This window comes from Geotrypetes seraphini, chromosome 2, assembly GCF_902459505.1.
Source record: "Geotrypetes seraphini chromosome 2, aGeoSer1.1, whole genome shotgun sequence".
Classification (NCBI taxonomy): Eukaryota; Metazoa; Chordata; class Amphibia; order Gymnophiona; family Dermophiidae; genus Geotrypetes; species Geotrypetes seraphini.
In genome coordinates this window covers 296,524,066-296,550,183 of record NC_047085.1, presented here as the reverse complement: position 1 = coordinate 296,550,183, position 26,118 = coordinate 296,524,066, and the positions used below count along the sequence as shown (strand labels likewise).

The 26,118-nt window shown below is 42.5% G+C and overlaps 1 protein-coding gene across 7 annotated transcripts in view; it reads right to left on the bottom strand.

Annotated features, from left to right (window-relative positions):
- Positions 1-26,118, bottom strand: part of TRIO (trio Rho guanine nucleotide exchange factor) — an 830,868-nt gene that overhangs the window by 728,792 nt on the left and 75,958 nt on the right. Inside the window, exon 1 of one of the 7 annotated variants that reach the window (XM_033929851.1) lies at positions 1,016-1,094. The exons of the other annotated variants lie outside the window; for them this stretch is intronic. The gene's annotated coding sequence lies outside the window, so the exon portion shown is untranslated. Of the gene's footprint in view, positions 1-1,015; positions 1,095-26,118 lie in introns of those variants that run through there. 7 annotated transcript variants of the gene reach the window in all.

The window sequence follows — 26,118 nt, the reverse complement described above, 5'->3', positions numbered from 1 at the left end:
GCTCCCAATTCAAGCAAGAATCTTATTTAAATTCTACTATTTACTATTCAAAGCCCTGAACGGCGCCCCCGTTCCTACCTTATCCGGAACAACAGAACCAGGCCAAGGAGAACCCAAACTCCTTTCACTCACCCCTCAATCAAAGGCACACAATGCAAGAAGATGTACAATGGATTGCTAGCAACTCAAGCAGCTAAACTAGACCACCAAATGGCCCACATTCTATTAACAAGGCCTTATTACAAAACCTTCCGAAGAGAATTAAAGACTCTGCCATTCAAAAAACCCCTTCCCTCCCTCCCTCCCTCCCTCCATGTACTTTTACATCAGGGCCCATTCCCCTGAAGGTTTGTCACCCCCTGAAGGACTAACTAACCAACTTTGTTAAGGCTAACTAACTAATGCTATGCCAAAGCATCCCGCATTTCAGCTCCAGACCAATCTTGTAATAAGCACCTAATCCTGTAACACTCCTGGAAATGTCCAACTGACCTCTTCTGTAATCCGCCTAGAACTATAAGGTTAAGGCAGGATAGAAGTCACTAATGCACTAATCGGTTTGACTGGTTTAGCGACTTATCAAATTTGCCAACCCGATATTCAAAATGGCTCACTGTGTGGTTTTCCATGCGTTCATACATTCTTTGACTCTGGCATGCAAATCACCTCATTACTATTAAAAAGAACCATCTGATCAATGATCTAGCATTGCAAAGCCTAAGCGCACTGCTAATATTGACCCGAAAAAAACAGCAGGTCTGTCATGATTTTCTTTTTTTTTTTTTTTTTTAAAAGCCCTCCCCTAAAAATAGATGTAGGAAGGATGCCCATTTCCTCCTGCTGCCACGACCCCCCACCCCTTCCTTACTCCCAGTACTATACAAAAAAATCTGCAGGAGGGATGCCCACTCTCTCCCATTACCGGATACCCCTCCACCCACTGAACTACCTCACAGGCTCGCCACTCCAAAATGGCAGGCCTTTCCCTTCCCCCAGGATGTAATGTGTCTGTTACCTCTGAAGTCACTCAGCAGTTAGACAGTCCATCTGCTTTCCTTTACAGGCCAAGCTCACAGTATATGCATGTACTGTTTCAAAATGAAGCAGGACTACGGAATCGAGCACACAGCAGAGCAAAACTGGACCTTGTCAAAATAAATAAATAAATAAATAAATAAAGGAGCCAACAGATTGCCTGTCACAGCAAGTTTTCTTCAGCCAATGACTACAGCCTAGCAAGGGTTGCGCCTCAATGGTAGAAAACAACACACATTCTTGCAACTGCCAGGCTTCACTCTTACTCACACAAAACAAAATTAAGAAAACCTCACTTGCTTTCTTAAAAAGTTTTCTGTTTAAAGATTCCTACGAATAAGTCTTGCAATCTTTCAGGTTTTTTTTATTTTTGAAGCCAATCCCTACCTCTTCTTAAACCTATTGTTTATCCTTTCTTGTTTACTTTACTTAAAAATTGTAGTTCTCCCCTTTTTTCCTTGTTTACAATCGCCCTTTCCCAAGTCTGTCCAATTGTCTGAAGATTTAGTCCTCTTTATGTTGTTTATTCCCCTATTTTATATTTTAACTTTTTAATTGTACAACGCTTTGAATGTTATGTTAAGCATTTAATCAAATTTTTAATAAACTATGAAACTATTATGTGTACATGTACTCAAATCCCTGCATACCCCCACCCCTAAGAACTGCCTTAAAAATGGATCCCGCGTGTAGTTTTACATACAGAAGAAAAATAAATATGTTATTTAAGAATTACTATACAGATATCCCTCAATAAAAATCAGAAAGATCAAATTAATTGTGACAAATTCTTACCTCTTTTACTCTCTTCTACTCTAGCTCTGAGGCCCTGGATCCAGAGGAGAGGAAAGAAGTTTCAGGAATTTATCATCAAGAAAATTCAAGACTGTTCAGGTTCCAGATACAGCCAACCCAACCCCCAGCTGGTTTTGTTCCTGAGCTCTTCACTCAGCCACCTATGAACAAATGCCACTTTTCACTTCCACCATGTCTTACCCAATTCCTGCCCTAACTGTTACTGACCAGTAGTGCTGCCCAATTCAGGAAAAAAATTTTGATTCAATTCAGCCTATTGAATCGATTTTTCGATTCGATTTTCCTGCCCAATTGGGTGTTTTTTAAAAAACATCCTGGTGAGTTTATTTTATAACTTCTTCACCCTTTTATAGTCTCTTCACCCCCTTTGCCTTCTCCTAACCACACTGGCGCTGTGGTGTAAACAAACAAAAAAGACTTTTCCTCTCTCTGTTAAATCTTAGCTCACGTTTGCGGTCTAACACCAGCTTTGGCAGGATACATGTTTCAAATCCGACATATTGTAATCACAAAACAGAAAATAAAATTATTTTTTCTACCTTTTGTTGTCTGGTCATTATTCAAATCTTGTTGGTCCCAGGCTCTGGATGTCTTCTGATAACTTGCTTGCCTGGGTCTCCTTCTCTCTTCTTTCTCCGTACTAATCATCCATCTTCCATCTCTGTCCTCCCCTTCCATTTCCCTTCCCTAAAGGTCTGGCATCTTTCTTTTTTTTCGTCTCCATCCACAGATCCACCTTTTCTCAACTACCCTTTCATCCAGCATCTCTCCCTCCTTCCCAACTACCCTCCTATCCAGTATCCCTATCCCCCCCCTCCACACCATCTCTCCCTTTCTGTTCCTTCCCTCCCTAAATCCCATTGCCCATCATCTCTCTCCCTCTCCTCCATTTTTAGACCCATTATTTCTTTCCCCCCAAAGTCCGGCATATGCACATCTCTTTGAACCCCCCTTCCCTCCCTCCCTCCGTGTACTTTTACACCAGGGCCCATTCCCCTGAAGGTCTGTCCCCCCTTGAAGGACTACATCCCACCCCTGAAAGCCTGCACCCAAGGCCTGCCTGTCCTCCCTAAAGGCCTGCCTGTCCCCCCTGAAGGCCTGCACCAAGGCCTGCCTGTCCCCCTAAAGGCCTGCACCCAAGGCCTGTCTGCCCCCCCCCTCCCGAAGGCCTGCCTGTCCCCCCTGAAAGCCTGCACCGAAGGCCTGCCTGTCCCCCCTAAAGGCCTGCACCCAAGGCCTGCCTGTCCCCCACTGAAGGCCTGTACAACCCCCCCAGCAAAGGACTGCACCCCCCCGGAAGACCTGTACAACCCCCCCCCCCCACGAAGGACTGTACCCCACCAGAAGACCTGCGTGTTCCCTCTGGCCTCAATTTACCTAAATCCATCAGCCTGCATAAGATTGCTAGTGCTAGCGATCTTTACAAGCTACCATCAGGTCTTCCAAGCTGTCTCCTCTCTGCTGTGGTCCCGCCCCTCCTCTGACATCAGAGAAGGGGGGCGGGACCGCGGCAGAGAGGAGACAGCTTGGAAGACCCGACGGTAGCTTGCAAAGATCGCTAGCACTAGCAATCTTATGCAGGCTGATGGATTCAGGTAAATTTGATGCCAGGAGGCCAGGGGGGAAGCCGGACACTGCAGCACTTCCCGACTGACCCTCCCCCCTCGCCCTCTAAAGCAGGAGCGGCAGCGGCCAGCCAGCAAGAGCAGCGCTGCCGCTCCTGCTTTAGTGGGTGAGGGGGGAGGGTCCGAATCGGGAAGCCGATTTTTTATTGTTTTAAATCGATTCGAATCGGTTCACCCGAAGTGAATCGGTGAACTGATTTGAATCGTGAATCGGGCAGCACTACTGACCAGCAGTGAGCATACTGTATCTTATGAGATAAAACAAAGAGCTTCTGATGATCCATGAAACATTTAAGTCCCACTTTCCTGGGGAAAGACTACAATGGACCCCTCAGATCACCACCACCTTGGGATATTTCTTCTGAATGTGTCACTCTTCTCAGATAAAGGACATCTGGCATCAAACCAGAAATCTGTGGTTTTTCAGCACAAATCCTAACATTACAGCCTCCTATACAGCCAGGAAGGTAAACAACAGGGGCTAAAGAGAGACACACACATGAGAGGAATGATTGTACGATGGAGTGCTGAAAAGTTCTCAGCCCACCCAAGAAGAGAATGACTTAGAGCCATGAAATTTACACGTTATTCCACATATTCACCCCTATGATCCACACACTTGTGTCTGAAGTTTTTGTAACCCTTCCAAAAAATTCTCTGTCTGGTCACTGAAACACTACTCTGCTGCAGCAATCACCTCCGAATCACTCAAAAATTGTCACCCTTCCAAATTTTTTTAAGGTTTGGAAACAGAAAATAGTCAGATAGAGCAAGATCTGGTGAGTAGAGTAGATGGTCTAGGCACTGAAACCCCAACTGTGTCATAACATCCATTGTTTTCCCAGCTCTATTGAGCAGGGATCGTTTCTTACATGTTTGATGTACAGCGCCGAGTACATCTAGCAATGCTATAGAAACAATGATTTGTAGGAGGAGCTTGTGAAAACACATCCATTTGCCTGCTGGAGAAAGAGAATACTGAGGGACCAAGAAGCATTCCATCCAATAGGATAAAGCTTAGTTAATTGCTCTTTAGCTCCGCCTGCTGGTAGATGACTCCAGAGACTTGTAGGTTATATCCATATGCTGCTAATGCTAAGGAAGGTTACTTGTTTCAATCAGTGACTAAAAGATGACTCATTGCCTTATGAATCATTCTGATAAAAAGAACAAAACTTCTCATATCAGTCTTCCTACATAAGCTGCTCGACTCATAGCACTCAATAGCTGGTGAGCATATTATTTCTCATAAAGCACCAAAATAAGAGCACTGTTGAAATAGGCAGTTAAATTTAAAAAAAAAAAAAAATACTTTAACTTTGAAAAGAATTCAGGAGGCTGTCACGATTCATCACTTTTAAGCCTGGAGGGAGAAAGGGGAATCAGTTCACATCATTTGGCTTGGGTTTTATGCTCTGGGAAACTGCCCATAGCAGACCTCTCACTTTTGAAACATCTTCCAAAGCTTGTCAAAGATGGACCCAATAAAAAATTAAAATCAGGGACAGAAGCTCAAACTTAAGCTTGTGAACAGACATGATATGGATGAATGAGAAGCTTGTACACTATAATGGGTGTTTAGGCTCACCTACCTCAAAATTCCCAGTCCATGTAGGAAAGGGAGAATTGGGCGTGAGTGAGAGGAAGAGATGGTGTACAAGGAGATTGGAAGAAAGAGGAGAATTTTGGTCATAGGGAGTGAGTGAGGTACAGATGAAAGGGAAGAAAAAGATGAGAGGGAGAAATGTGGTGGAGAGGGAACAGTGGGACAGATTGCAAGGGAGGAATGCTGGACATAGGGGTGAAAGGATTGGAGGGAGATGTGGCATGGTGCTGGAGAGGGGTGATAGGATAAATGTTCGGCATGGGGCTGGTGGGCAGGGGCGAAAGATGAGAAAGGGATAAATGCTGGACCATGGTAGGAGGAACCAACGGACAGCACCTGGCCTGGCTCGGGGAGGCAGGAATAAAAATATCGCAAAGGCAACACAATCGACTTGCATTGCCTTTGCGAGCTACTGATTGATCATTTGGGCAGTACAGTATACTGCTGTTAGCTGAGCGGTGCAGCTCTAGCAAACTTCAAGATCTTCAATCAGGTTTGCTTGAAAAGCTGTCCGCAAAGGGGCTCCGTGGATGACGTCACCTACATGTTGAGAATATCCTGCCTGCTTGTCCTGGGATAAAAATGGTATTTTTTTATTTCTCATTATTTGTTTTATTTCTGTTTGTTAATTTGTAAAGTGGTGATTGTTATGTAGCAGTTTTATTTCAAATTTACATCTACTGTCCTTATATTTTGCACAGTATTAGAGGACGTGTCACTGTTTCTGTAGTGTTGCATTGTACGCAGAGTCTGGTTTCTTGGTTCAGTTTAACTTTTGTCTACATAGTTCTATTTTTAGTTTGTGATTATTCCATATTGGGCGAGGGTGTATCTGTCTGTGTGTATGAAAAGGACATGGCTTTCTGTTAGCATCGACTGTACAGGATCAATTGACTGTGCAGGATCTGGCTTGTTTAGTTTTACATTGAGTGTGTTGGTGTTCTAGTGCTCACTGCAGTGTTTAAGATGCTGCCTTTTCTTAGGTGCACCCTTGTGTGACTCATGGATTATTACTAAAAATATATTTTTTTATATAGAGGAGGGGGTTGTTAAAAATTGATCAGCACTTGTTGTCATATATACTAGATATGCCACTGGATTTAATGATCCTATTCTAACTTTACTGTTGATGTAGGTGTTGTCCCCCCCAACACACAGACACACACATTATAAAGAATTAAATTAAAGTTGAATTATCATCAAGCAGCTTTCAAATGACATTATAAGCAAATAAAAATACAATATTTTTAATACATTGCTGATTATTACCTGCATCTTTACCTAAACTGTTTTGCCTAGCTCTCACTTTGCACTACAGAAAATAAAAAAAGTAGCAGATAAAGATCAATCACACAGGTCTGAGACCTAATTGAACCTAATGACTTCATTAACGCATTTCCCTTTTTTTAAACCTCTATACCATTTGAAAGAGGGCAAATATCTAATTATTCCCTTCTAGAATTGGATACTTCTTAAATTTAGTAAAAATATTCTGGCACAAGTGTCAAACCTTAAAAAAGGAAGTCATATTGAGTTTTGAAAAATAATAATAATTAACTAATAAAAATAGTACACATTTAGGGCTCCTTTTAGTAAGCTGCGATAGCAGTTTCAGCGTGCACTTAGCGCGTGCAGAATTGCTGTGCACACTAGACATTAACGCCAGCATTGAGCACAGGGGATTGCGCGCGCTAAAAACGCTAGCACACCTTAGTAAAAGAGGGGGGTTAATTTTCCCCACCACCAAATTTCCCCATCCCGCCCCATCCGGCTACTTTTTCATGCCACCCGGCTGGAAAAAATTTCTAGGGAGAACACTGAAAAGGTTTTTCATGCCAGGCTTCTATTAGGAAAGGGCACAAAAGGTGAATGCAGCAGCTGGTGATAGTGGAGAGGAGAGGGCAGCAGCAAAAATACCCAGCTGTTCTAAATGGTTTTGGAAAACATGGCATAAGGGCTGCAGAACTACAGGGAGTGCCATCCACCTGCTCCAGTGAGGAATTCCTTTGCACTACATGCCAATTAAATGGAAATTAAAAAAAAAAAAAAAAAGAGAGAGAGAGAGAGAGAGACACAGCTTAGCACTGGAGCTCAGATTTGGAAAGCCACGATGAAAAGAAAGGAAAGTAATATTCAATATGTGAACAGGAACATGGATGAAATTGAGGTGCCCTTCTGAAAGGCATTAATTATGGCCCTTCTGATTAGGCCTCAAATATGGAGGAAAAAGTTATGTTGTCTCAATTTTTACTGTACAGGATATTTACCATTTACATATAAGAAAGCCAACCAAACAAAAAAAATCTCTTCTATTTATTTTAGAACTCTATAGGGATACAAAGCCAAGAACTCAGATTCATCCACCAGCTCCAACAAGCAGTTCTGCACTCTACAAAATGATGGAGCTTGAACTAATTCCAATGTCTGCTTCTCTGCAAAGCCTAAAGAACAGATGTGCCCTTGCTTTGATATACATCTTGCCCCTCCGATGGAGATTATGAGCCTGACAGGAATAGATGGGGGGAAAATGCTTGAGCCTCTGAATTTAAAACCCCTTAGACAACCTCCATTTAGGCGGGATATAAATAATTAATAAGCTTGGTACACTGGCATTAACAACCTTCACCTTTGGGAACAGAGAAAGTCCCTCAAAAGTGACTGCTGGATATTGACTGCACCTTCTCAAAGAAGGTGACAGGCGATCTGGTGAGGTGGGTTTGCAGCCTGATCAACAACTCCAATCTGCTAACTGCAAGCATATTAATAAATCTTAGATGAACTCCTCCATTAATAGTAAAGGAGTTGCAGGGTCAGCAACTTTCTGGAGAATTAACTATACTGGAGAATTTCAAACTGTGGGTAGGGACCCCAAATGGAGTTGGCAAAATCCACATTTGAGGTTGCAACCTTCATGGGTTCTCCATAGATACATCATTATTCTCACATCTCTGGGGGGGGGGGGGGTCTACTTCTGAGGGAATACAGTGCAACTCAATGTACACAGAATTTTGCCCAGCCACCACACAGCTACTCTGCTAAATAGAATACTCTGTTCAATCTTTTCCACTCCCACAGAGACTGCACATAAGAGGAAGTGAAAGGATGCACATCAGGGAGCCATTTCCTTCTCCTCTGCCAGTGTATACCGAACTGTTTATGTGAACCATAAGACTAAATGGAGGCCTATGCGGTTCACAAACAATCATGCCTAGACCGGCCTGTGAGGAAGTAGCCCATGTATTAAACTTGTAACTATGACCTAACCATCCCCCACCCCTCCACACACACAATTTTACAAAGCCGTGTTAGGTTTTTTTTTATCACTGGTCAAAGCAGTATTAGCTTAGACGCTCAAGTAATTCTATGAGCTTCGGAGTTAATACCGCCACAGCCTAATGTGGCTTTGTAAAAGGAGCCCTATACTAGTAATTGTGCTGATCCAGCTGTACTAGCAACTGTATTGAATGTCTGTGTCAAACTAAACTGTCCATTGTAACTTCCTGGGTAACTGACCCAACCTCTTGCAATGTAATCCAACCTTGAACTGAATAGGCAAAAAGAGCAAAGAAAGTTTGATTAACATAACATGTGCAGTCCTTCACTACCTCCTCCTTTTGTGTGTGATCTCTATGGGGCTGGGGGCTAGAAACCGAGCAAAACAGGTGCTGCCAGTGGCTACGTGCACCATGAAGTCAGAGGAAGCTAAGTGCCATGAACATTTAATTTTATTTATTTGGGGGGAGGTTAAATGTGCTTGGACCCATGCTCTTCAATATATTTATAAACGACCTGGAAATTTGAATGATGAGCGAGGTGATTAAATTTGCAGACAATACAAAGTTTTGCGAAGACCTGCAACGTGACAAATGCGGTTTAAAGTGAATAAGTGTAAGGTGATGCATGTCGGTAACAAAAATCTTATACATGAATACAGGATGTCCGGCGCGGTACTTGGAGAGACCCCCCACCCAAGAAAGAGACTTGGAAGTACTGGTAGACAAGTCAATGAATCTGTCCGCGCAACGCGCGGCAGCGGCAAAAAGGGCAAATAGAATGCTAGAAATGATTAAGGGGATCACAAACAGATCAGAGAAGGTTATCATGTCGCTGTACCGGGCCATGGTACACCCCCCACCTGGAATACTGCATCCAGCACTGGTCACCGTACATGAAGAATGACATAGTACTACTCGAAAGGGTCCAGAGAAGAGCAACTAAAATGGTTAAGGGGCTGGAGGAGTTGCCGTACAGTGAGAAATTGGAGAAACTGGGCCTCTTCTCCCTTGAAAAGAGGAGATTGAGAGGGGACATGATCGAAACATTTAAAATACTGAAGGGAACAGACTTAGCAGATAAAGACAGATTGTTCACCCTCTCCAAGGTAGAGAGAACGAGAGGGCACTCTCTAAAGTTGAAAGGGGATAGATTCCATACAAACGTAAGGAAGTTCTTCTTTACCCAGAGAGTGGTAGAAAACTGGAACACTCTTCCAGAGGCTGTTATAGGGGAAAACACTCTCCAGGGATTCAAGACAAAGTTAGACAAGTTCCTGCTGAACCAAAACGTATGCAGATAAGGCTAGACTCAGCTAGGGCATTGGTCTTTGACCAAAGGGCTGCCACAGGAGCAGACTGCTGGGCACAATGGACCACTGGTCTGACCCAGCAGCGGCAATTCTTATATTCTTATCCAAAATAGCCAGAAAAGAATTTGAAGGTATCAAGGGAAACAATAACATGAACATTCAGGGCTGGAGAACACTCTACCCATATCTTTTCCCCGACTGTCAACTCCCTTAAAGTTCTGTCTCAACAAATAAGGAACAACATCTCACAAATACAGTTCAAATATTCCTGGATTTATGCTAAATACTCACGTAGAAGACTAGTATACTATAAACACCGAAGTTCCAAAAGAGCATATGTAAACGTGAACTAATGGCTCTCAGACATTTATCACTTATGCATTTTATAGACACTTAAAGGTGACAACTAGTTATTTGCTATGTGCTTAAATAACCACTCTTATATTGCAAGCCCTTAGCATGTTTCAGATTATCCTGAACTCTATAAAGGAGTACAAATATTCGATAATGTTTTTTCAGAGCCAACCAGAGACCTCAAGAGACTAGGTCCCCTTAATCTAAGCAACATAAAAGGGCAGGCCTACAGCCTCAGGTAGAATCTGATTATACCTAATCTGCATAGCATCACCCTACCTAGAAACATTTAAGTCAGGAGGTTGTTTGGTCTGCTTTAAAGGCCTTTAAACAAAACCCGACTCGTACTCTAGACCAGTGGTTCCCAACCCTGTCCTGGAGGACCACCATATTCATCAGGTTTTCAGGATAGCCCTAATGAATATGCATGGAGCAGATTCGCATGCCTGTCACCTCCGTTATACGCAAATCTTTCTCATGCATATTCATTAGGGTTATCCCAAAAACCCGATTGGCTGGTGGTCCTCCAGGACAAGGTTGGGAACCACTGCTCTAGACCTATAGCGACAGATGCTCTCCAAGGCATTTTTTCAACCTGCATGCCCTGCAAATTGAAAAGGTTACAATTGCACTAACTTCAATATACTACAATAATGCAAAAGTGCCATCTTGAAGTATGTTTGAGAAAAGGAATTGTGGGTTTGATGGTGAGCATTTATTTCCACAAACTAAAAACATGTTTAGAAGCCACAAAAATATTCACTGATAGGGACAGGATGGGGGAGAGAAGACTATGTGACTCTACTCACAACATTAATGGCTATAGCATGCGGCTCTAATTTGGTTATCTAGTCAGATTTGGCCACACCACTGATGATATATTCAAGTCATGGTAGTAAACATTCAGAAAATAAATAAACATTCAAGTTTCAAGTTTCAAGTTTATTTGTTCTTGATGAATCGCCTATTTAAATTGCTAGGCGATGTACAATAAAATAACATGTAATAATAGATGAAACAAGTACAATATTAATGGTGACATAAAAAACAAATTCAGAAAAAAAATAAAGACTCTACTCTTCAAGAAATTCCTGCAAACAACTTAATACCGCTAGCTCCTTCCCACTTCCCAATACCACTCCCTAATACCTTCCCGATTTCCCAAAGCAACCTCATCTACTCTGTATCTCCTGTAGAAATTACCATATCTCTTCTTCATGCAATACCTTTTTTGTAATTCTTTTGTAATTCGCCTTGAACTGCAAGGCAATGGCGGAATAGAAATCTCTAATGTAATGTAAAGGAAGGAAGCTGCCATTAGTGGCACCTTTTGGGAAGTAGCTTGAGAAAATATGCATCAAAGGGAACAGGACCTTCACAAGCACTTGAGCTCCAAGGCTCCTCAGCCCTTCAAGTTATCACTAGTGCTGGACTTTGTACTTTTTCATTGCTACCACAGACCCAGCTCAGAGGTACAGAAGTGGCAGCAGAAGAAAAAAATTGGTCTAAGGGGAAATGCTAGTCTTCAGGGAAGGGAGGGAGAAGAAGAGACGGGCAGTGTTGAAGAGAGATCAGGGGAGATGATAGAGGGAGATGTTGCACATGGATGGATGAATGAAAGTACAAAATCTGAGAAGCAGCAAAAGCCTCACTAACAGCTTTTCTAACTTTTAAAGAAAGGAAGAGAGGTAGACACAGACGAACTGTCTCAATGGAGCAACATTCCACTAGCTTCCGAAATTTACTCAACTGCTGCTGGTTTTTATCCTCCATTCATAAAACTCATGAACTTCCTCCATCTCTAGGTACACTCGGCATTAGAAAAAGAATGGCAACTTAATGAGTTATCAATGGTTTCAGCACAACCCACTTCCTTTAGCTTTAAACCACAATTTGGACCCAAGTCTCACTTTGGCATTGCCTCCATGCTCAGTTGTCTTTTGAACAAGGAAGGGCACATTGCCCACCTGCCCCAACTTACCACTCTAAAAATAATCCTGATCCTTTGTTCTTCACTACCTGCAGATTCATCCTCACCTCTTCATCCTGTCCTTTAGTTACCTCAGAACTCACTGCTCCTGAAATCCAGCTTTCTACTTAGGAGGAGAAAATCTATTTATAATTTATATTTTAATCCACAACAATCGTAACCTTAAAAATATCCTAAGTACAGGGCTTTTTTAAAAAAAAGATGCATAGCATGCATTTTAGCATACAAATAGCCTAAGCCAGGCCCAATATACTTTTTGAATTAATTTGTTTTCTATATTCATTAACTAATGCTTTCACAAGGGCGGAAAAAGTGTCATGGCAAGCAGTGCGGTTTCTTGAGATGTATAAAATCCCACATTAAAGTTTTGCACTGCCAAGTTCATGCAATGTCTTTCAAAACTCAATTATACCTTTCACTGGCCTGGCATCCATGATCTGACTAACGTGAGAATCCATCAATCAATGACAATCAAACTTTCATCCCTAAAGCCTAGCCCTAGGAATTAAACTCATCTTACATCTATATTTTTCTTCTCTTCAAGCTACTGTCTCAGCATCATTTCAGCTAAGATCCATGCACAGTCTAGCACATGGCCTTAAGGTAAGTCCCTAATTGGGCCTGTCAGGAAGGATGTGTGAGGGTTTTAATGCCCTGCCACCCAACCCTCACTGAGGCAAGATGGTTTATATGACTACTGCCAAAGCTGGAGGATTAAACTGCTATAAAAAAATAAACATCTGAAAAAAAGCTGTGGTTACTACAGAGAAGCCAGAGCAAGCACTCAAAAGTATTTCCCATTGCCCACTCTCTATTATTTTCTCCATGGGGTTCTTGGAAGACTGAACACCCATTGAACTTAAGAAATGTACCATTCACAACCAAACAGCCTGAAGAGGCCCAGGCAGCATCTGGACCTCCACAGTACTACATCTGTTCAGCACATACTCGCGTTGTGCAATCTGGTGTTAAGAGAATACATTTTCTGAATCTCCTTGGCAGTTCCTTATCAATACTGGTAACAAGTTCCACCCAGAACTAAAAGAGTTTGAACAGCTTTTAGAACACTAATCGTATCAGCCTCATGTCCATCCACATCATCCTTAAATTTGGTGTGGACAATGGAAGAAAAAAAGAAAAAAAAAAATCTTAAGAGACATGCATGCATTAGAGTTGCACAGGGTCAAAAATTTAACTCATCCTTGCCTATCACCAACAGAATCTAACCCATCCCCACAAGTATCTGACAAGATCCATTCCATCCCTACCTGTAACATTTTTGTAAACCGTTTTGGTTTAAAACGATATAGAAATGTTTAAAATAAATAAATAAAATACTTGCTCACAGCCTTCTGCTTCCTCCCAACCCCTACAACCTCATGTGGGTTTTTTAGATGGTATTCACTATTCAACCAATGAATGCTCCAAGCCTCAGTCTGGTGGTGTTCCAGATGCCTTTCTCCGTACATTCCAAGCCTAATCCTGGAGTCACTAACTAAAAAGGAGTTGCAAAGGATAAAATTTGTATGTGGCATGAACAATGCAAAAATATCTTAGAAGCCCAGACCAAATCTATTCCACACATTAGAAAAAAAATCAGATCAAAATACTGCCAGCATGGCTAAAAAGTACAACACCTTTCAAAAAAAAAAAACAACCCAAGTGGATCCAAATCAAAATAGCAAACAATAACAGGATAGAAATAAATTTTAAAAGTGAATTAAAATTTTTTTGAAAAGATTCATCACAAACAGAAAACATGATATTTTTCAAGTATACTCAAAAGCACACGAGAGAAGCCATTTAGCTCTTTAGAGCAGAGATTCTCAACACATGGTATGTAAGACTTTTTCAGGGGGGTATGCAGGCGACCTTCCTCACCCTCCCTCCTGCTGCCACCCTCAATTCTACTACTGCTTCTTCAGACCAGCAACAGCAGAAAAAGCTCTGCCATTCTCCACCCTTTATGTCAACTTCCTGTTCCAAGGCAGGGGATCAGCTGAGCCAGCAGCGTATGCACTGAGAAAGTGATCCCAAGACGGCTTCAGATTGTTTTGCCACTGGTCTGGAGAAGCAGCCAGAGGACAAAGATGCAAGGAGATATGCGTTGGATACAAGGATGGGGAGAGAGAGGCGATGGATGGATAGAGGAAAACAGAATACAATTAATAAAAGACTGCAGATTAAGAGGAATGGGGAGTAGGAGAGCCAAAGGGATGGAAAGCTGTGGGTAGACAGTAAAAAGGAAATTGAAAGATGGATAAAAAATAATGAACTAACATTTTTTCATTTTTCTCTTCCTTTTAGGTTTCTGCAATTTGTTCTGCCTCTGTCAAGATTTAAAATGGAGAAAACCAGAAACCAGAGCTCGGACCAACACAATCAGAAAAATAAAGAAACAAAAAGGTAGAAAAACTAATTTTATTTTCTATTTCAAGATCTTTGATTGGAGCTCAGAAGTACTCAGTTGAAATCTGTTCGACTTAGGGGCTACTTGACTTGAAGTTGATAAGCACTGCTTTAGAGGACCAGGAGATAAAGGAGGGACTCAGTAAGACAACACCAGAGCAGAAAAAGCTACATCAGTTCTTTGATTCTGTCTTTACTGAAAGGATTGTTGGGGGGTACCAATTGCAGAAATGCTTCTATGTTGATGACTCAGAGGAAATAAAAAACACACTGAATCAGTGAGGCTGATTTTTACAGAAAACCAACGATTCAATCGATTCACTGAAGTGAATTGGCGAATCGGCAAGCACTAGTACCTACCCCAGTTCTAAACATTAAGGAAATAAAAGACCTACTACTAAATTGTAATTAAAATTAAAAATAATCAGCTACAGTACTCAAAGTTATGCCAATCTTTATAAAGATCTTCAGATGTGATCTGATGGATAGGGGATTACAGGAAACCACAAGCTGGCAATTCCAACATGGAAGAATTTATTCTGAAAAAAATATACATGCATATGCTAGGCTTCACAGGGTACAGTCAACAGATATTAAGTCAGAATTATCCCCCCTTTTTACAAAACCACAAAAGCTATTTTTAGCGCAGGCCAGTGCACTGAATGCTCTGCGATGCTCCCAATGCTCATAGAGTTCTATGAGTGACAGAAGCAGCGCATTCAGCACGCCAGCCTGCACTAAAAACTGCTTTTGTAGTTTTGTAAAAGGGGGGTATACTGTATAAGCTAAAACTAGTCTTAACTAAGCTCAAGTATTCTCTCCTTCTCCTGCATATGAGACCACCATCTAAATCAGGGGTGTCAAACTCAATCACATAAGGGGCCAAAATCTAAAACAAAGGCTAAGTCGTGGGCCAAATTTTTTATTAAGATACTTAGGTATCCTTTTATTAAGGTATGATAACTGATTTAGCACACGCTAAATGTGCACCTTAATAAAAGGACCCCTTAGTCTTAGTAGAAGTATAGTATTACAACCTCTCCAACCCCACGCTGGCTCTGTGATGTAAACAAAATACATTTTAAAAAGACTTTTCCCTTGTTCACGCCTGCTGTCTAACACCAGCTCTGGCAGGATACACATTTCAAGTCTGACATATTGTAATAACAAAACAGAAAATAAAATTATTTTTATCTACATTTTGTTGTCTGGTCATTATTCAAATCATGTTGTGGTCCCAGGCTCTGGTTGTCTTCTGATAACTCACTTGCTAGGGTCTCCTTCTTTCTTCTTCCCTTCCCCTTCCCTCCATTATAGCAGCTGAAGTCAGGCACCTCCCCCCAGCGGTCTGACACAGGATGGAGCCATGTCTGCTGTATGTAAACCTTTCTTAGTTGGAATATCTGGCTCATGCAGGTAGGGATGGCACAAGGGATATTTGGTTTTGTTTTAAATTTAAATTTTACTAATGCTGTTATGAGATGTAAACAAACACAGCAACTGATCTGGGCACTATGATGTCCTTTCAACAGTCTGCGAGCAGAGAAGCTCAAAAAAGAAGAGAATGTTAAAAGCAACTATTACCCTAGAATTGTCTTTTCAAAAACTACCCCATTTTTAGTATCCATTATTTAAGGGTTTACCCCACTATATACTTTGAAATAGGATTTTGCATTTCTTAGGGAAATCAAAACTACATACCGATCAACCGAATTGGCATAAAGAGATAGGCGGTAGCTCTCCCCTCTGCCCGCCAATGTTAAAAGGAGCTGCGTCAAAATTGGAGTCCTGCCACCACCACCATAGCATGTTCCCTCTGCCGCGGTCCCGCCCCTGCACTGATGTACGGGACCGTGGCAGAGGGAACATGCTATGGCGGCAGCAGGGCTCCGATTTCGACGCAGCTCCTTTTAACATTGGCGGAGCTGTGCTGCACCTGATGGAGGGAAGGAGGGAAGGAATGGCGGGCCAAATCTCGGCGACGGTAGGAATTGTTTGGCGGACCAAATTTTACTAACCCTTGGGCCAGAGTTTGACATGTCTGATCTAAATGAAATCAGTGTTCTTCAACCTTTTTAAACCTATGGACCGGCGGAAATAAAAGAATTATTTTTTGGACCGGCACTGGTCTGTGAACCGACGGTTAAAGAACACTAGGTTACGTCGTGGACCAGACCTCACCCAACTCTATCCCAGACTCTGCCCCATAATAGTACCAATTGTAAAATTTTTTTCCATTCATTTTTCATACATACACACAATATCTAATTAACAACACATAATAGTTAACAAATTAAACTACACAAAGCACACTGTATGCTTCTCAACATTTATTCCTAACAGAACACAGATAACCCCTATGCAAATACGGGACCAAAAACTAAAAGTACTAATATATAAACAAACAAACCCTAAGATGCAAGACTCTGAAAGCAGTACACTTCTCCCTCTGTATTCGCGGTTTCAGCAATTGCAGTTTTTAGCTTGCTGGCTCCTCCCCCCAAATTACATCAGCTTGCATAGAGAAATCACTGATTCCCAGCACTTTCTTCACTGTGTTTTGCCTCTCCTTCAGAACAGGCCAAGTCTCCCACCATGTTATTCGCAGTTTCACCATATTCACGATGGTTTTTAATAGAAAACAGCGAATAAAATATGAAAAAGTTACTTGCGGGTCTGTTAATCCCCTATCACAGCAAATACGGTGGGAGAAGTGTACAACCCCAGAGAAAAAGAAACAAATGCCTTTCTTCTTGAACAGTGCAAAATACAGACAGCAGATGGAAATTCTCAAAATTGACACAATTCAATAACTAAATTCAAAAATAAAATCATTCCCCCTACCTTTGTTGTCTCCCTCCCTCCATGTTGTGCCTTACCTCTGGCCTGCTTCTGCCTGGCCGTTTTATGCCTCCCCGGTGTTATCTTCGGGCCGGCTCCCTCTTCCTCACTGCCACAGTGCATAAAGCCACAGGTAACGGCTCCTCACGCATCCCACGCCTCATCTGGAAGCCTTCCCTCTGACACTTCTGGTGCAGACGCACGTAGGAGCCACTGCCCGCTGCTTTGTGCACTGCGGCAGCGAGGAAGAGGGAGCCAGCCCGAAGATAACACCGCATCAATCGCACCGCGGACCGGTGGTTGAAGAACATTGTCTCGGGCCTGATGCAGGTGTCAGCCTTGTGGACCGGCAGGAAATTTCTGTGGACTGTCGGTTGAAGAACACTGGTTTAGATCACCTCTCAGTGAAACCCTAATAGAGATACCAAAAACCTAAACACGGTCATACTTGCTTTCCAAAGATTCAGCTGCTGAAAATCTGGCACATCTTTCTGCCCTTTTAAGGAAAATATACAACCTTATCTAGAAGGCATGGAAAAGAAGTTGATCATTTGCATTTTGACTGCCCACACACATAACTGCTCAAGGACAAGACTTTCTAGTATATATTTTCCTTCAGTCAACTCCTGAGTGTTATTTAGAAACAGTTTTTGCCTATATTTATTGAAACAAAGGCATTATTCTTGTCCCTCTCCACTCCCCTGATTCAATTTTTGAAGTCAATGTGCTGACTTAGCATCTTAGTATACAAGTACTAGTGCCTCCACAAGAGGGGGGGGGAAAAAGCCACACAACCGATGGCTGGAGATTTGTCAGGATAACCACAAGCACTGCAGCAATGGAATGCTCGAGGCTGTTTGCTGCACACGTCTAGTATGGGATACAAAGACCCTCTTCTGAACCCGGCCAGCAAAAGTTGGAACAGCCACCCAGTGCTGACAAACTCTGATTCACTGCTCGAATCACACTTAGTCATGTATAAAATGTCCTATTCAGCCATCTCAAAGAAGTGGGGGGGGGGGAAGAGGGCACAAAACATGTGTCTGGATTTAATAGCAACGCCATTCACAATGTCCTTCTGACTCAGCAAGTCATTCTTTATGACTACTCCTTCTGGCCTGTGCTCAATACCATTATTTAGTAAAATTAGCATATCAATTATTTCTTTTTAAGTAAAGAGTAACTCCTATAGCAGTGATCTCAAACACGCGGCCCGGGGGCCACATGCGGCCCTTCAGGTACAGTTTTGAGGCCCTCGGTATGTTTATCATAATCACAAAAGTAAAATAAAACAGTTTCTTGATCATATGTCTCTTTAGCTATAAATTACAATATTATTAAGACTTGGCCAAAAGGAAAGATTAATAAACTATAAAGAGTTTTACCTCATGAAAAATTGTCATTTCTTTAATAAGATATTAACTATTTTTTCTGAGGCCCTCCAAGTACCTACAAATCCCAAAATGTGGCCCTGCAAAGGGTTTGAGTTTGAGACCACTGTCCTATAGTATCCGCACTGTCAGATTTTAAGTCTTGGAGGAAATAGATATTGTACCACCAATATGTAAGGTGCACTGAGCTCTTATTTAAAAAAATACAAGTCATCAAAATAAACCCAAATCCAAAATTAAGCTTTAACCATGGGGAGCGTTAGAGGAAACAGCTACTAAAAGTAAACTCTCAGAAGATCAATCTGGCCCTTTCACTGAACTCGACACAAGGCACCTTAACATCTTTGAGGTCAATGTGCCCATGGGATAGGATGGCAAAGCAAACCTTCGTGGTCCTAGGTTTTATAGCAAAATCAGCACGAACAATATTTGAGTCACACTACGTCAAACTAAAGCATGGGGGATGCTGGTGTACACAATTACATCCCTGCAGAACTAGAAGTAGTCAGCAAGTGGAGCTGGAGGGGGAAGGGAATGAAAGCTAGGGTGAATAGGATAAACATTACAGTAAATATCCTCTGGTGCACTGCACCAGATGTCTGCTAACATAGATTTGGTTTTACTTTGAAATTTCGCTCTCCCAGCTCTTTCCTGTAGATACATCAGAGCACTTCTAGAGACTCCACAAATTAACCTTTCTATTACTTTAATAGAGATGTCAGGAAATGCAGATGTGCGCCATATTAATTGCTATTCCTAACTAGCCTGAAGCTGGACAAAACCAATTGCATGATTCTACACAATATTTCACATTCAATCAGACACACAAAAAAAATAACCAAACGCCTCTGCTAAGCTGGCAACAACACACCTGTCAGTCCTTTTGCAACAAGGGTACACAAGCAAGGGCCCAGCAGCTGCCTGCCATAGGTCAAATAGTGAATCAGGTGACAAAGTGAATAACACTAACAAAAGCAGAATCGAGAAAAAAAAAAAATTCACAGTATAGTCTGCAAAATGCCATGAGAAAGAGACCTACCTTCACTGGAAAACATCAAGTTAGTACAGCCCCAATGTCCTCTATGACCTTTGCCATGTTTAAGATGTTTCTGTGGGGAATGGCCATCGTTGTAAAATGCAACCACAGAAAAATACCCCTACATCCAACAACATCCTGTGGAGATAGAGGATACTAGCTTACCAGAGAACAAGCCATCCTATATATTACCGCCTGCTGATGGATGGATGGATGGATGGATGCAACCCACTTGTCTCTGGATTTATCTACTGCTGATTTGAGAATGACTTGGGGGACAAATCTTTCCAATCCCCGCAGGATCTCTCTATCCCCGTTCCATCTCCATGAGTTCTGTCCTCATCTGCACAAGTCACGAATACTTTAAAATCATAAGGGGTCGATGCTTATGCGATTAAGGCAGAGCATGCAGGAATGGAACAGGGACAGAACTCGCAGAAACAGGATGGGGATATTGATATCCTGCAGGGACAGGAACAAATTTGTCCCGTGTCATTCTCTATTTGCTGATGACAAGGAAATAAAACGTTAGGAATAAAAAAATTAGACAGGGTCAAGGAAAAAAAAATGGTTGCAGGAGCACAACTAAATAAAATTAATACAGAAAAACTAAAAGGGAATCTGCAGCAAGAGAATGACCACATGGTGCTCAATGTTAAGAGAACATTCCTTGCATTACTAAAGGTCAGCACAAAGAGCCAAGGCTTCAGGAAGTTCTTAAATTTGCCAAAGTTAGTTACTTGACAGAAGTCAAGGAGTGGTGAGTTCCAAAGAGTAAGACCAGTGTTGTAGAAGACTGAGAATATTATAAATTTATTGAGATTTATTATGCTTCTATCATGCCATGATACAACCTCACCTTGATTACTGCATTCAATTCTGGTCACTATATCTCCAAAAAATATTGTAGAATTAAAAAAAGGTTCAAGAAATGCAACAAATGATAAAGAGCAAAGCTGAAGAGGCTAAGGCTCTTCAGCATGAAAAAGAAATGGCTGAGGGAAAATATGATTGAGGTTACAAAATCTTGAGTGGTGCAGAATGGGTAAAAGTGAATCAATTTGTTACTCTTTCACAAAGACTAGGGGACACAATGAAGTTATATAGAAATACTTTTAAAACAAATAGGAGGAATTTTTTTTCCACCCAGTGAAAAGTTAAGCTCTGGAACTCATTGAAGGATGTGATAACAGCAGTTAGCTTACCTGGGTTTAAAAAAAGGTTTGGATAAATCTCTCGAGGAAAAGCCCACAGTCTAAAGAGACAGACATGAGGGACACTCAAGGACTGATAGAATGGAATGTTGCTACTATTTGGGATTCTTCTAGGTACCAGTAACCTATATTGGCCACTGTTGGAAACAGGACAGTGAGCTAGATAGACCATTGGTCTGACCAAGTATGGATATTCTTATGATCAGGGAAGAAGGGAATGAAGAGGGAATTCGGGAGGAAGGCCAGAATAGTACGTATATTAAGTTTTCAAAACAAATTCTGGGCAGACATGGGTAAGCCAATGCTTGCTCTGGATTGGTAGCATGGAATGTTGATACTATTTGGGTTTTTGCCAGGTACTAGTGACCTGGATTGGCCACCGTGAAGATGGACTACTGGGCTAAATGAACCATTGGTCTGAACCAGTGAGGCTATTCTTATATTCTCAAATTTCCCATACCTTTTACTAGCTTCGTGGCTCACCTCTGCACCCTCTCCAGCAGGGTTATATCCTTCTTTAGGTGAGGAGACCAGTGTTGGACACAGTACTCCAGGTGTGGTCTGACCATTGCTTTGTAAAGCGGCATTATGACATCCGCCGATCTACTCGAGATACCCTTCTTTATCATGCCCAACATCCTGTTGGCTTTCTTTGCCGCCGCTGCACATTGTGCCGATGGCTTCAGGGTCCTGTCTATCAGTACCCCCAGGTCTCTTTCTTGTTCGCTCTTGCCCAACGTCACACCTAACATTTTATATTCATGATCCCTGTTCTTTGTGCCCAGGTGCATCACTTTACATTTGTCTATATTAAACTTCATCTGCACTTTTCTGCCCACTTCTCTAGCTGGTTCAAATCTCTTTGGAGTTCTTCGCTGTCCATTTGTGTCCCCACTGACCGACATAGTTTTGTGTCATCTTCGAACTTGATTATATTACTCATCGTTTCCTCTTCCAGGTCATTTATGAATATATTAAATAAGATTGGCTCAAGAACCGAGCCCTGAGGCACACCACTTGTCACCTTTTCCCAGTCTGAGAACTTCCCATTTATGCCTACCCTCTGCAATCTGTTTTCCAGCCAGTTGCCGATCCATCATAGTATATCCCCTTCAATTCCGTAGCTTTGTAGTTCTGCCTTAGTCCTAGCTAAGGTCTCACCATTTAGTGTGTAAGTTCTGCATGGATTTCTGCTGCCAAGGTGCATTATCTTACATTTTTTAGCATTGAAGCTTAGCTGCCAATGTTCCAATAGAAGTAGGTCCTGCGTCATACTGTCGGGCAAAGTGCTCTTACTTACTATGTTGCATAGTTTGGCGTCATCGGCGAATAATGTGATTTTATTTTGAAGCCCCTGAGTCAGGTCTCCTACGAATATGTTGAACAGGACAGAGACCTGCAGCACTCCACTGGTCACCTCCAACGTTTTGGAAAGGGTACCATTTACCACCACCGTGAACGAGCAAATTGATAGTGGGAAGCCGGTGGACATAATATACTTGGACTTCCAGAAAGCGTTCGACAAAGTTCCACACGAAAGACTTCTCAGGAAACTACAAAGCCATGGCATAGAGGGAGATATACAAAGATGGATAGGCAAATGGCTGGAAAACCGAAAGCAGAGAGTGGGCATAAATGGGAAGTTCTCCGACTGGGAGAAAGTGACTAGTGGTGTACCCCAGGGTTCGGTACTTGGGCCGATCCTTTTTAATATTTATATCAATGACCTGGAAGAAGGAACATCCAGTGAGATCATCAAGTTTGCAGACGATACAAAACTATGCCGGGCAATCAGATCGCAGGAGGATAGAGAGAAACTCCAGAGCGACTTGTGTCGGTTAGAAACATGGGCGGAGAAATGGCAGATGAAGTTCAATGTGGAGAAATGCAAGGTAATGCATTTAGGCAATAAGAATAAGGAATACGAGTATACAATGTCAGGTGCAACTCTGGGGAAGAGTGAACAAGAAAAGGACCTGGGTGTACTGATAGATAGGACCCTGAAGCCGTCGGCACAATGCGCGGCAGCGGCAAAGAAGGCAAATAGAATGTTGGGCATGATAAAGAAAGGAATCTCGAGTAGATCGGAGAAAGTTATAATGCCGCTTTATAGGGCAATGGTCAGACCACACTTGGAATACTGCGTCCAACATTGGTCTCCCTACCTAAAGAAGGATATAAAACTGCTGGAGAGGGTGCAGAGACGAGCAACAAAACTGGTGAAGGGTATGGAGAAACTGGAATACGAGGATAGACTTATAACACTAGGATTGTTCTCCCTTGAGAAAAGGAGACTGCGGGGGGATATGATCGAGACCTTCAAAATACTGAAAGGAATCGACAAAATAGAGCAGAGGAGATTATTTACATTGTCCAATTTGACACGGACTAGAGGACATGTAATGAAGCTAAGGGGGGACAGGTTCAGGACTAATGTCAGGAAGTTCTGCTTCACTCAGAGAGTGGTTGACGCCTGGAATGCCCTCCCAGAGGAGATTATTGCGGAATCGACCGTCCTGGGCTTCAAGAGCAAACTAGATGCATATCTCCCTAAGAGAGGCATATAAAGATATGGTGGACTATAAATTACGCCAGGTGTACACCTGGCAGGGCCTCCGCGTGTGCGGATCGCCGGACTTGATGGACCGAAGGTCTGATCCGGAGATGGCAGTTCTTATGTTCTTATGTTCACTCTCTGAAGTCTACCATTTAGCCAATCCTTGACCCATGCAGTTAATGTTTCTTCCAATCCCATCGATTTCATCTTGCTCAATAACCGGCGGTGTGGGACGCTATCAAAAGCCTTACTGAAGTTCAAGTACACGACATCTAGGGACTCCCCCGCATCCAGCTTTCTTGTTACCCAGTCAAATAAGCTAATTAGATTGGATTGGCAGGACCTTCCTTTGGTAAATCCATGCTGGCGGGGATCCCGTAGATTCTCCTCGTCTAGGATCGTATCTAATTTATGCTTGATTAGTGTTTCCATGAGTTTACTCACTATGGATGTGAGACTCACCAGTCTGTAATTCACAGCCTCTGTCCTGCAGTACTTTTTGTGGAGTGGGATGACATTAGCTGTTTTCCAGTCCAAGGGGACTCTTCCCGTACTCAGGGAAAGATTGAAGAGCACGGATAACGGCTGTGCCAGGACATCACACAACTCTCTAAGCACCCTGGGGTGTAGATTGTCCAGTCCCATGGCTTTGTTCACTTTGAGTCTTCAGTATAGCACCTTGCCCAAGTATCCGTAACCATCAAAAGGCACAGCATGTAAAAAAAAACTCCTTTCCCCTAACAAATCTCAAAAGGTAATAATACAGAATACAACCAGCAAGAAAAACAAACTTCAAAAGTTGCAAAAGAAAAAACTGACAGTCAATATCCAGAAAGGGTGGGGCTCTGGATTCATCGGCTGCACCTAAAGGAAAGAAAATTAACAGGTAAGAACATAATTTTTCCTTCTTTAGCAATAGCAGCCGATGAATCCAGAGACCAATGGGATGTAGCAAAGCAATCCTCAATCTGGGTGGGAAGCAAACGCCGCTCCGCAACAACTAAAGCACAAAACGCATCCTCCACATCCAACCGGCAATGCTGAGATAAAGCACTTTCGTAAGACCAAGTAGCCGCGTGACAAAACCCCTCCAGGGAAAAAACCTCTGGACCGAGTCCAAGAAGTAGCTATCGCTCTGGCGGAATGGTCATGAAGTTCTTCCGCCAACCACGTTCCTGCCAGGAAGCAAGCATAACGAATGTCCTCCTGGACCCTTCGAGAGATGTAGGCTGTGGATGCTGCCATACAGTTGAGGCGGCCCCTGAAGAATACAGAAAAATGATAGAAACGACTAAAAGACGTGAAAAACCTAGCTCGTGGAGAACGCTACGCACTAACAAAAAAAATGCAGTGAAGAAAAAGTACGCCTCCCCATTTCACCTCCCAGGAAGAAAGGAGGGCACCGCCTTAGAAAGAATCACGGTACTGTCCAAATTGACACCCCAGAATTTGTAAACCAGAAATAGGAATCCCCGCCGAACAAGACCTGCAACTCAGAAAACCATCAAGCTGAAGCCCTGCCAGAAGAAACCCCGAGTGTAACGGCAAAGCTATTCAGAGTATCAAAAGACAAGGATGAAAGGAATCCTTCAGGAAACTGTGAAGAAGTACCTCAAGACAGTACCCCGGATAGGGTGTTTGAAGAGGTGTACCAATATACTGTACTCCGGTCAGGAACTGAACTACACGAAGCAGAGAAGGAAGAGAAGAGTGAGATACATAGTCCTTGTAACAAGCTAAGATTGGCACCTGAAGCTGAAGGGAATTGAACGCTAAGCCCTTGGAAATATACATGTGCCACAAAAGAAAGAACATAAAACAGAGAACTCTGGAAGGGTACAAATGTTGAGAAGTACCCAAGAAAGGAAAAACCTGCAAAAGGAAGCATAAGCCACAGGTGAAGACGTCCGTATCACCTGGATAAGAGAAGAAACAACCTTATACATCAGCCATAGCTTTTCAAAGGCTAGGTCGAAATATCAGAGTAGGACGAATATCCACTGCGATTGGACCCTAGGTGACCAATCCAGAGATACCAGGAATTGCAACAGATCAGCCGTTGAAAGACTCATCAGACCCGCACAGCAAGGATGGCGCAGCCAATCCTGAGTTTCTCTAATCAATGTGCCCTGAAAGCGAGCCAGTAAAGCCATCCAATCATCAGCCAGGGGAAAACACGGCAAAAGAGAAACCAGAGGCAAGAAAGAAGCAACACTGCTACCCCCTCTGACTGCCATGCCCTGCATCTGCTGAAGAAGCTAGGAAGTTTGAATATCGAGATGAGGCGATGAGGTTCTAGCTCTAGCACTATACAAAGAGCTGGAACGCCTGAGCAAATAGTTCCCAATGTTCAGGATGTATTACGCATTACTTCTAAAGCACTGAAAGGCGTACACAGCGCTGTACATGTTAACATACAATAGACGGTCCATGCTCAGAAAGTCTATCTAAACCCTTTTCCTGTCCTGTAAAATGATGCGCGGACAGAAGAGGAAGAAGAGATTCCACCCATGGAAGTAGAACAAGTACTCGACACGCCAACTGAGTACCTCACATACTTTCCTGACTGCAGAGAAATACCACTGTCATAACACTGTCCTAAAAGACCTTTATCACCATTCTGGAGGAAAAGGCTGAAACCCCTGAAACATTAGCCTGA